The 9,065-nt window shown below is 48.4% G+C and overlaps 1 long non-coding RNA gene across 7 annotated transcripts; it reads left to right on the forward strand.

The window, feature by feature from the left end:
- Nucleotides 1–1,323: 1,323 nt before the first annotated feature.
- On the forward strand, nucleotides 1,324–3,983 carry LOC126651099 (uncharacterized). Of its 7 annotated transcripts, XR_007631560.1 has the most exons (6): nucleotides 1,324–1,550; nucleotides 1,669–1,787; nucleotides 2,736–2,854; nucleotides 3,092–3,210; nucleotides 3,449–3,567; nucleotides 3,805–3,983. It is a non-coding gene; the product is annotated as an uncharacterized LOC126651099 (long non-coding RNA). The 7 variants fall into 7 exon arrangements; XR_007631565.1 differs by lacking the exon at nucleotides 3,449–3,567; XR_007631563.1 differs by lacking the exon at nucleotides 3,092–3,210.
- Nucleotides 3,984–9,065: the final 5,082 nt, after the last annotated feature.

Genomic DNA, 9,065 nt, shown 5'->3' on the forward strand with positions numbered 1-9,065 from the left:
CTTAAAGCTTTCAGTGTTTGTGTTTAAGCATGAGCCCTGGTGTGAACAGGTGACTTGCACTACTGACCATGCCAGTGAGAGAAGATACACTCAGATGAAGGACAGCTATTAAAGTCCCTCTGTGTGTCTGTACATGCTGATCAGTCTCCTAGAAGGAGCTTTTCTTGCAGCTGAGTCTGTGTATCAACTTCTCCTACAAACTCAGTGTTTTTTCAAGACTCACTAATTAGAATCAGCGACTGAAGATATTTGGGTACTTTCTCTAAATAGGATGCTGATTAATTTCCTTTTCCTTGCCCTGAACTAATCTGATCCTCCTAAATAAATTGTATCCGGCTAGTTTTCTGTCAGTTTTGAGGGTTTTGCATCATCACTGAACCTTAACTATTTGGTATGTGTTCTGGTTTAAACAACCACCCATTTTGGGCAGTTACAATTTTCTAGAATGAGAAGAACTTCTTTGTCTTCTATGTGTTTCTGGGCATTCACTCTAAATGTGTTGCATTTATTTCAAAACCTCTTCTCACTATTTTGTAAAGACATGTTCTCTTCTTTCTACAATTTAAGAATGTTGGTCCTTTCTTACTGTGAGAAGGGGTTAAGTTAATCAGGATCTAGAAGGTGCCTGAGCTACTGAAAGATTGTACAATGAGTTCAGTTCTGAAAGATCTCTAAAGAGGCAGAGCTTGACTAGGGATGCACAGAATGTCAACAGAGAAGCAAAGACAATGCTGATGGAAATATTTGCATCTTACTTACCAGGGGAAAACCCCTTTTGTTTGAAAACCAGATCCTCTATACGTGGTAATGTAGAGGTACCCATTCAGAATCAAACTTCTTCACTTCAGTGCAAGGGGCAACATTCATCTTTGGAAGAAGCATGTGGATCTCAAGCAATCCCTTTGCAAGCATATAAAGAAAACCGAAGAGAGTAATGAATGCTGTGGTGCCCTTTTAGCAGTAAAACTATCCTTAGATGAGTATCCAGTAGTTGAATTTGTTAGATGAGATGGAGGAAATTACTCTAGAATGAATAGACAAGGCAAAGAACCCTGTTTTTCTGTAGCTTTGATAGGTCTGCTCAGACTGTATCAGTAAATACTGTTGCCATGAGAATAGCCATCTGTAAGATGTGGAATCAGTGATTTTTATCTGTTTGTCCAGAAGTATTGGAGGGAATATTACTGTGACTGCAACACTTGGCCTTGCAATGTTAGAGAAGAACATCTAACATTAATCACAGTTTGGCTTCACCTCCAAGGAAGGGGTGATTTTGCTGCCCAGGCTTGACTCTTCCTCAGAACCAATTAAGGTGAGTGAGGGGTGGGTCAGGCTCGTTAGCAAGTGCTGGGGGAGGCTATATAAGAACCTCCAGGAGAACTACTCAGCCATTTGCTGCTCAGGCTTGACTCTTCCTCAGAACCAATTAAGGTGAGTGAGGGGTGGGTCAGGCTCGTTAGCAAGTGCTGGGGGAGGCTATATAAGAACCTCCAGGAGAACTACTCAGCCATTTGCTGCTCAGGCTTGACTCTTCCTCAGAACCAATTAAGGTGAGTGAGGGGTGGGTCAGGCTCGTTAGCAAGTGCTGGGGAGGCTATATAAGAACCTCCAGGAGAACTACTCAGCCATTTGCTGCCCAGGCTTGACTCTTCCTCAGAACCAATTAAGGTGAGTGAGGGGTGGGTCAGGCTCGTTAGCAAGTGCTGGGGGAGGCTATATAAGAACCTCCAGGAGAACTACTCAGCCATTTGCTGCTCAGGCTTGACTCTTCCTCAGAACCAATTAAGGTGAGTGAGGGGTGGGTCAGGCTCGTTAGCAAGTGCTGGGGAGGCTATATAAGAACCTCCAGGAGAACTACTCAGCCATTTGCTGCTCAGGCTTGACTCTTCCTCAGAACCAATTAAGGTGAGTGAGGGGTGGGTCAGGCTCGTTAGCAAAGTGCTGGGGAGGCTATATAAGAACCTCCAGGAGAACTACTCAGCCATTTGCTGCTCAGGCTTGACTCTTCCTCAGAACCAATTAAGGTGAGTGAGGGGTGGGTCAGGCTCGTTAGCAAGTGCTGGGGGAGGCTATATAAGAACCTCCAGGAGAACTACTCAGCCATTTGCTGCTCAGGCTTGACTCTTCCTCAGAACCAATTAAGGTGAGTGAGGGGTGGGTCAGGCTCGTTAGCAAGTGCTGGGGGAGGCTATATAAGAACCTCCAGGAGAACTACTCAGCCATTTGCTGCTCAGGCTTGACTCTTCCTCAGAACCAATTAAGGTGAGTGAGGGGTGGGTCAGGCTCGTTAGCAAGTGCTGGGGAGGCTATATAAGAACCTCCAGGAGAACTACTCAGCCATTTGCTGCCCAGGCTTGACTCTTCCTCAGAACCAATTAAGGTGAGTGAGGGGTGGGTCAGGCTCGTTAGCAAGTGCTGGGGAGGCTATATAAGAACCTCCAGGAGAACTACTCAGCCATTTGCTGCTCAGGCTTGACTCTTCCTCAGAACCAATTAAGGTGAGTGAGGGGTGGGTCAGGCTCGTTAGCAAGTGCTGGGGAGGCTATATAAGAACCTCCAGGAGAACTACTCAGCCATTTGCTGCCCAGGCTTGACTCTTCCTCAGAACCAATTAAGGTGAGTGAGGGGTGGAGTCGAGCTCGTTAGCAAGTGCTGGGGAGGCTATATAAGAACCTCCAGGAGAACTACTCAGCCATTTGCTGCCCAGGCTTGACTCTTCCTCAGAACCAATTAAGGTGAGTGAGGGGTGGGTCAGGCTCGTTAGCAAGTGCTGGGGGAGGCTATATAAGAACCTCCAGGAGAACTACTCAGCCATTTGCTGCTCAGGCTTGACTCTTCCTCAGAACCAATTAAGGTGAGTGAGGGGTGGGTCAGGCTCGTTAGCAAGTGCTGGGGAGGCTATATAAGAACCTCCAGGAGAACTACTCAGCCATTTGCTGCCCAGGCTTGACTCTTCCTCAGAACCAATTAAGGTGAGTGAGGGGTGGGTCAGGCTCGTTAGCAAAGTGCTGGGGAGGCTATATAAGAACCTCCAGGAGAACTACTCAGCCATTTGCTGCCCAGGCTTGACTCTTCCTCAGAACCAATTAAGGTGAGTGAGGGGTGGGTCAGGCTCGTTAGCAAGTGCTGGGGGAGGCTATATAAGAACCTCCAGGAGAACTACTCAGCCATTTGCTGCTCAGGCTTGACTCTTCCTCAGAACCAATTAAGGTGAGTGAGGGGTGGGTCAGGCTCGTTAGCAAGTGCTGGGGGAGGCTATATAAGAACCTCCAGGAGAACTACTCAGCCATTTGCTGCCCAGGCTTGACTCTTCCTCAGAACCAATTAAGGTGAGTGAGGGGTGGGTCAGGCTCGTTAGCAAGTGCTGGGGGAGGCTATATAAGAACCTCCAGGAGAACTACTCAGCCATTTGCTGCCCAGGCTTGACTCTTCCTCAGAACCAATTAAGGTGAGTGAGGGGTGGGTCAGGCTCGTTAGCAAGTGCTGGGGGAGGCTATATAAGAACCTCCAGGAGAACTACTCAGCCATTTGCTGCTCAGGCTTGACTCTTCCTCAGAACCAATTAAGGTGAGTGAGGGGTGGGTCAGGCTCGTTAGCAAGTGCTGGGGAGGCTATATAAGAACCTCCAGGAGAACTACTCAGCCATTTGCTGCCCAGGCTTGACTCTTCCTCAGAACCAATTAAGGTGAGTGAGGGGTGGGTCAGGCTCGTTAGCAGAGTGCTGGGGAGGCTATATAAGAACCTCCAGGAGAACTACTCAGCCATTTGCTGCCCAGGCTTGACTCTTCCTCAGAACCAATTAAGGTGAGTGAGGGGTGGGTCGGGCTCGTTAGCAAGTGCTGGGGGAGGCTATATAAGAACCTCCAGGAGAACTACTCAGCCATTTGCTGCTCAGGCTTGACTCTTCCTCAGAACCAATTAAGGTGAGTGAGGGGTGGGTCAGGCTCGTTAGCAAGTGCTGGGGGAGGCTATATAAGAACCTCCAGGAGCGTGAGCGAAGTTCGCTCACGCACCCCCACAGGAGTAGACTAACAGGGTGTGGCACAACAATTTCAAGGCATTTCAAGCCTGCAGGGCACGACCAGCTCCCTTTTCTTGTAGGTGAGTGTGCTTTCTAAAGCTAACAATGGTTTCCAGAAAAACAAAAACTGTTACTGCTGTTAATACTAGGAGTGTGTTTGCTCAGACACTCCCCTCGAAGAAGGATGCAGCCACCCAGGTCTCTGGGTGTGCTGAGTGTCTGAGCCTGACGTTGGTACCGGAGGATGGTGTAGGAGGTAGCTGTGTACGATGCGAGCAGGTGAGTGATTTGCTGTGCCTTGTAGCAGAACTTAAGGAAGAGGTAGAGAGATTAAGGTGCATTAGGGAGAGTGAAAAAGAAATTGACTGGTGGAGTCAAACCCTTTTAAACCCTAAGGAAGTCCAACAGGAGACGGCGAAGCCCTGCCTCTCCTGCCATAAGACAGATGGAGCAGACCAAAATGATGGGGGGGAATGGAAACAGGTCCCTAATGGGAGAGGTAGAAGAATTCTTTCTAGACCCCCATCACCCCTCAGGGTGCCCTTGAAGAATAGATACGAGACTCTGGACCCAGACAGTCAGGTAGAGGACAGCCAAGATGATCCCTCTAGAGAGCCTCCTTGTTTGGCCCCGTCCAAAAGACGGATTACAACCACAGGTATAAAAAAAAAAAGAAGGGTAGTTGTAGTCGGTGACTCCCTTTTGAGGGGAACTGAGGGCCCTATATGTCGCCCAGACCCATCCCAGAGAGAAGTATGCTGCCTTCCTGGGGCCAGGGTGAGGGATATTAGTAGGAGACTTCCTGAGTTAATTCAGCCCTCAGACTATTATCCTCTGGTGGTAGTCCAGGCTGGCAGTGAGGACATTAATCAAAGAAGTGCCAAGATAATTAAAAAAGACTTTAAAGCACTGGGTCAGTCAGTTCAGGGGACAGGAGCACAGGTGATATTTGCCTCAGTTCCTGTACTATCTGGGATGGATGAGGAGTTAAATAAAGAGAGGAGTAAAAAAGCCCAACTCCTCAACAGATGGCTAAAGAATTGGTGCCACCATCAAAATTTTGGTTTCTTTGACCATGGGGCAAACTCCATGGTACCTAGTTTCTTAAAATCAGATGGGATTCATCTTTCTAGGAAGAATAAGAGGACTGTAGCCCATAAGTTAGCGAGGCTGATTAGGAGGGCTTTAAACTAGGTTTGAAGGGGGAAGGGGTTGAAACCGGGCTCTCCAGTGATCAGCCTAAGGATGGAAAGCCTGAGTTAAGAATTAAATCAACAGCCCACCTGAAGTGCATGTACACTAATGCACGCAGTATGGGCAACAAACAAGAGGAGCTGGAGGCAATTGTGCAGCAGGAAGGCTATGATGTAGTCGCCATCACAGAAACATGGTGGGATGACTCGCATGTCTGGAGTGCTGCTATGGAAGGCTATAAGCTCTTCAGGAAGAACAGGCAGGGGAGGAGAGGTGGAGGGGTGGCTTTATATGTTAGAGACTCTCTGGACCCTGTTGAACTTGAGGTCAGCAACAATAAGGTTGAGTGCCTGTGGATCAAAATCAGGGGGAAGACCAACAAGACTGACATCATCATGGGTGTCTGTTACAGACCGCCCTACCAGGATGATGAAGGGGATGAATTATTCTACAAGCAGCTGGCGGATGTCTCAAAATTGTCAGCCCTTGTCCTTGTAGGTGACTTTAACCTGCCGGATATCTGCTGGGAGCTCAATACTGCAGAGAAGAGGCAGTCTAGGAATTTCCTGGAGTGTATAGAGGACAATTTCCTTCATCAACTGGTAAATGAACCTACCAGGGGTAAGGCCCCGCTAGACCTGCTGTTTACAAACAGAGAGGAGCTGGTGGGAGATATAGTGGTTGAAGGCCGCCTAGGAAATAGTGATCATGAAATAATAGAATTTTCAATACTCAGAGATTCAAGGAGAAACAACAATAAAACCTCTACGCTGGACTTTCGGAGGGCAGATTTTGACCTATTCAGAAGTCTAGTCCAGAGCATACCCTGGGAAACAACCCTTGAAAACAAGGGAGTCCAGGAGGGATGGATGTGCTTCAAACAGGAAGTTTTGAGTGCACAGGAACAGGCCATACCGGTGTGCCGAAAGGCAAGCCGGCGGGGAAGACAACCAGCCTGGTTAAACAGGGAGATTCTGAAGGAAATCAGGGATAAAAAGAGAGTTTATCGACTATGGAAGAGAGGGCTGGCTACTTACGAAGAATTCAGGAAGACAGCTAGATCATGCAGAAAGAAAATCAGGGATACAAAAGCGCAATTTGAAGTTAAATTGGCCACTTCTGTTAGGGATAACAAAAAGTCCTTCTATAAATACATTAATAACAAAAGGAGGGGCAAAGAAAACCTCCATTCTTTGATGGACTCGGAGGGAAACATAGTTAATAGAGATGAGGAGAAGGCTGAGGTACTTAACACCTACTTTGCCTCAGTTTTTACCAGTAAGACAGGTGGCCCTCAAGGCAACTGGCCTCTGGAGCTGGTAGACAGAGAGAGGAAACCAAATAGCCCCCCTGTATTCCAGGAGGAAATAGTTAGTGACTTACTGAGCCACCTGGATCCTCACAAGTCTATGGGACCAGATGGGATCCATCCTAGGGTAATGAGGGAGCTGGCAGAAGAGCTTGCCAAGCCGCTCTCCATTATCTTCCAACAGTCCTGGCTCACTGGGGAGGTCCCACATGATTGGAAGTTGGCAAATATCACCCCAATCCATAAAAAAGGCTGCAAGGCTGACCCTGGTAACTACAGGCCTGTCAGCCTGACCTCGGTGCCTGGCAGAGTTATGGAACAGATCATCCTGTGTGCAATCACACAGCACCTACAAGATGGACAAGGAATCAGACCCAGCCAGCACGGGTTTAGGAGAGGCAGATCCTGCTTGACCAACCTGATCTCCTTTTACGATCAGGTGACTCACCTGGTGGACGAGGGGAAGGCTGTGGATGTGGTCTATCTGGACTTCAGCAAAGCCTTTGACACTGTCTCCCATAATATACTCCTGGAAAAGCTGGCAGCCCATGGCTTGGACAGGGGCACTCTGTGCTGGGTTAAGAACTGGCTGGAGGGCCGGGCCCAGAGAGTGCTGGTGAACGGGGCTGCATCCAGCTGGCGGCCGGTCACCAGTGGTGTCCCCCAGGGATCAGTGCTGGGCCCAGTCCTGTTTAACATCTTTATCGATGACCTAGATGAGGGGATTGAGTCCATCATCAGCAAATTTGCTGATGACACCAAGTTGGGAGGGAGTGTCAACCTACCAGAAGGCAGGAGGGCTCTGCAGAGGGACCTGGATAGACTGGAGAGATGGGCTGACTCCAATGGGATGAAGTTCAACAAGGCCAAGTGCCGGGTCCTGCACTTTGGCCACAACAACCCCTGCAGCGCTACAGGCTGGGGACAGAGTGGTTGGAGAGCAGCCAGGTGGAAAGGGACCTGGGGGTGCTGATTGACAGGAAGCTGAACATGAGCCAGCAGTGTGCCCAGGTGGCCAAGAAGGCCAATGGCATCCTGGCCTGCATCAAGAACAGTGTGGCCAGCAGGAGCAGGGAAGTGATCCTTCCCCTGTACTCTGCGTTGGTGAGGCCGCACCTTGAGTATTGTGTTCAGCTCTGGGCCCCTCAGTTCAGGAAGGATATTGAGGTGCTGGAGCGGGTCCAGAGAAGAGCAACCAGGCTGGTGAAGGGACTTGAGCACAAGTCCTATGAGGAGAGGCTGAGGGAGCTGGGATTGTTTAGTCTAGAGAAGAGAAGGCTTAGAGGTGACCTCATCACTCTCTTCAACTACCTGAAGGGAAGTTATAGCCAGGTGGGGGTTGGTCTCTTCTCCCAGGCAACCAACAACAGGACAAGGGGACATGGGCTCAAGCTCTGCCAGGGGAAGTTTAGGTTAGATGTTAGGAAGAAATTCTTTACAGAGAGGGTGATCAGGCATTGGAATGGCCTGCCCAGAGAGGTGGTGGATTCACCATCCCTGGAAGTTTTTAAAAAGAGATTGGACATGGCCCTTAGTGCCATGATATAGTAATTAGAGTTGGATCAGGGGTTGGACTTGATGATCTTGGAGGTCTTTTCCAACCCAATCTATTCTATGATTCTATGATTCTATGATTACCTTTACAAGGAGCTGGTATGGTTATCATGTTATCCTCATGCTAAAGCCAGGCATATCCCTGCTACTGAGTGGTCACTCTACAGCTGTTCATCAAATTTACAAACAAGCAGCATCAGAATCGCATCTCCTTCCTTGCTCCCAAACAGTTCTATCTCACCAAGCTTCTCCCAAAGGTGCCACTGCATGCTAATGAATGGGATTAGCCCAGACACACAGTGCCACAGGGTGTTATGGTTTAGGTTATTAATTTTCTGCTGTTTTGCATCAAATGTTTTTCCTTCTTTTCTCTCTAGACAACAGGTGGGACTAATTGCACCACCTAGGGCCAGGAAAATGATTAACCCCCCCCAAAAACAAACAATAGAAAACCCCCAGACTGAAATACTGGATTGTGCTTCTATCTTCACAGTTACTGAAATCCTGTAAACAATGTTACAGATGTACCTCAAATTAAGTTCCCCCATTCAGGAAGGAAACTTGCTGCTTCTCCTCAGTAAAATCAGACTCTTTTTTATTCTTACTGGAAGTGCTAAGATTGATGAGTTCCTCTCTATGCTGAGAGAACTTCGCAAAGGATGCACGTTGCCATCTATATCCAATCCTGCAAGAGCAGAAGTTATGTTGTACAAAGTAAGCAAACTTCCTATTTCTAAAATATCCTTTGGATTAAATAATAATAATAATAATGGCCAGTCTTCGCGAGCGAAGATCCGGGGAAGGTCTTTACACCTTCCAGCCTGCGCATTGGATTTTTTAGGTGAGACACAGTGTGCGCGGAACTGAGCCCACCCTTTAATCCTAAGGTTCATCTGCCGGGGCCAAGCGAGCTTGGACGGTGGCAGCGAGGTCCTTAGGACGTAGGTGGGTTGCCTTTAAGGGCTAACGAGCCCCACCTGCCCGGGA

Source organism: Myiozetetes cayanensis, unplaced genomic scaffold, assembly GCF_022539395.1.
Source record: "Myiozetetes cayanensis isolate MyiCay16 unplaced genomic scaffold, myiCay2020 scf6-25, whole genome shotgun sequence".
In the NCBI taxonomy this organism is placed as follows: domain Eukaryota; kingdom Metazoa; phylum Chordata; class Aves; order Passeriformes; family Tyrannidae; genus Myiozetetes; species Myiozetetes cayanensis.